Raw genomic sequence first — 2,129 nt, 5'->3', positions numbered from 1 at the left:
CTACTCAAATAGGACTCTGTGACTTTTCCAAGATGTGGATCAGAAAGAGATGAGCGAGAGAACAGCCTAGCCCCTTTTACTACAGAAAAGTTATTGTCCCTGTTTTAGGGATTGTTCATTTATTTAAGAACTTTATGATCAATAATTCCATCCCTGGCTATTTTTCATAAGTAAAATTCTTCAGGTCGCTTCCCACTCAGTAAGGAGATCACAGGGGTGGTAAAACACTTAAAAAATTATCACCTCATGCAGCTGATTTAGGAGATGAAAAGGAAGTTGTTTTGTAATGTAGATACTCACAGCCAGAGAAGATGGTAGACTGAAAACCTGCTCTAAATTCTTAAGAGAAAGAAAAATATTAATGAAAAATCCATGTAGCCTAAACATTTAAATATTATACAAGATCTGAGGCAGGGTTTCATGCAAAACTACCACACTCTTCCTCAAAATTTTTTGTCTTAGCAAGAAAATCATCAGTTAGAAAGACTGATTCTCATTAGGAATAAGGTTTCAAAATTACTTCTTCTTTTCTTTTAAGTGATGTTGAATCAGACTTCAGTCATTGAATTTCTCCTCCTGGGATTGACAGACATACAAAATCCACAGCCTTTTCTTTTTTGCAGTTTTCCTCACAATCTATCTTGTGAATGTGGCTGGGAATGGAGCCATCCTGATGATTGTCATCTCTGATCCCAGACTCTACTCACCTATGTATTTCTTCCTGGGAAACATGTCATGTCTAGATATCTGCTACTCCACGGTGATACTGCCAAAGATGCTAGAGAACTTTCTCTCTACACACAAAGCAATATCTTTCATGGGATGCATAAGCCAACTTCATTTCTTCCACTTCCTGGGTAGCACAGAGTCTCTGTTGCTGGCAGTGATGGCATTTGACCGCTTTGTGGCTATCTGCAAACCACTTCATTACACTGTTATAATGAATCCCCAGCTCTGCACCCAGATGGCTATCACCATCTAGACCATTGGATTTTTCCATGCCCTGCTACACTCCATTATGACATCTCGATTGAACTTCTGTGGTCCCAATCACATTCATCACTTCTTCTGTGATGTTAAGCCATTGCTGGAGTTGGCCTGTGGGAACACTGAGCTCAACCAGAGGCTGTTCAACACTGTCACGGGGATCATTGCCACAGTCCCCTTCTTTCTGACCCTTCTCTCCTATTTCTACATTATCACTTACCTCTTCCTCAAGACCCAGTCCTGCAACATGCTTCACAGAGCACTGTCCATCTGTGCCTCCCACTTCATGGTGGTTATTCTTTTCTTTGCTCATGTTATTTTCACCTACATTCGCCCTACCTCAGGGAGCTCTAGGGACCAGGATCACATCATGTACAGTGTGGTCAGTCCTGTTCTTAATGCACTGATCTATACTTTGAGGAATAAGGAAGTGAAGGATGCCTTGTTTAGGGTGATCAGAAAGAGACCCTGACCTGAAGGGATCTAGAGAACTCTTCTGAAGCATAAATTACCAGACAATGAGAAAGTTGAGAGATATAAGTATACTGCTTCTCAAATTGTTTAGAATGTATACAACAAAGGAAATTGGATAACAGAAAAATACTAAATGGAATAATGTGCTCTAGTTGTATTAAACAATATATTCCTAGGTAACAGAGGGTAAACATTTTTTTTTTTCTGGAACACTAACTATGAAACACTAATGTTGAATTTGTTTTAAAGAATATCATATGATAATATTGATTTACAATATATTATAATGTGTTCTTGTGCATAACCAGGTATAGAAATATGTGTATACTCCTTACATTTGGTATATATAAATGATATTTAGGTCTGTTTATCTGTGTGATCCTTCTAGGCTAACACATTTTTAGACTTATCAATAAAATTATTATACTTTTATGTTTTTAGAATTTTAATTTAAAGATATGTTTATTATATTGGAAACAAATATCAATTCACATGTGAGTTATGAAAATTTTTAACAGGTATGTCCTGATTTCTCTTTGGTTTTTGTCCTTGTAATAGATAATGATTCAAAATTCAAAATGTATAAAAAGGTAATGTGTATGGCCCTGTAATCTCCACTTTCAGCTGCAGCCATTAATTCAGGGAAGACCATACAAGAGGTGACAGGA

At 37.1% G+C, this 2,129-nt stretch overlaps 1 pseudogene; it reads left to right on the top strand.

Annotated features, from left to right (window-relative positions):
* The first annotated feature begins 540 nt into the window (after positions 1-540).
* Positions 541-1,459, top strand: LOC143402113 (olfactory receptor 12D1-like; annotated as a pseudogene).
* The last annotated feature ends 670 nt before the right edge of the window (positions 1,460-2,129 follow it).

The sequence above is a fragment of the Callospermophilus lateralis genome, chromosome 6 (assembly GCF_048772815.1).
Source record: "Callospermophilus lateralis isolate mCalLat2 chromosome 6, mCalLat2.hap1, whole genome shotgun sequence".
Classification (NCBI taxonomy): Eukaryota; Metazoa; Chordata; class Mammalia; order Rodentia; family Sciuridae; genus Callospermophilus; species Callospermophilus lateralis.
This window is presented reverse-complemented; position numbering and strand designations above follow the sequence as displayed.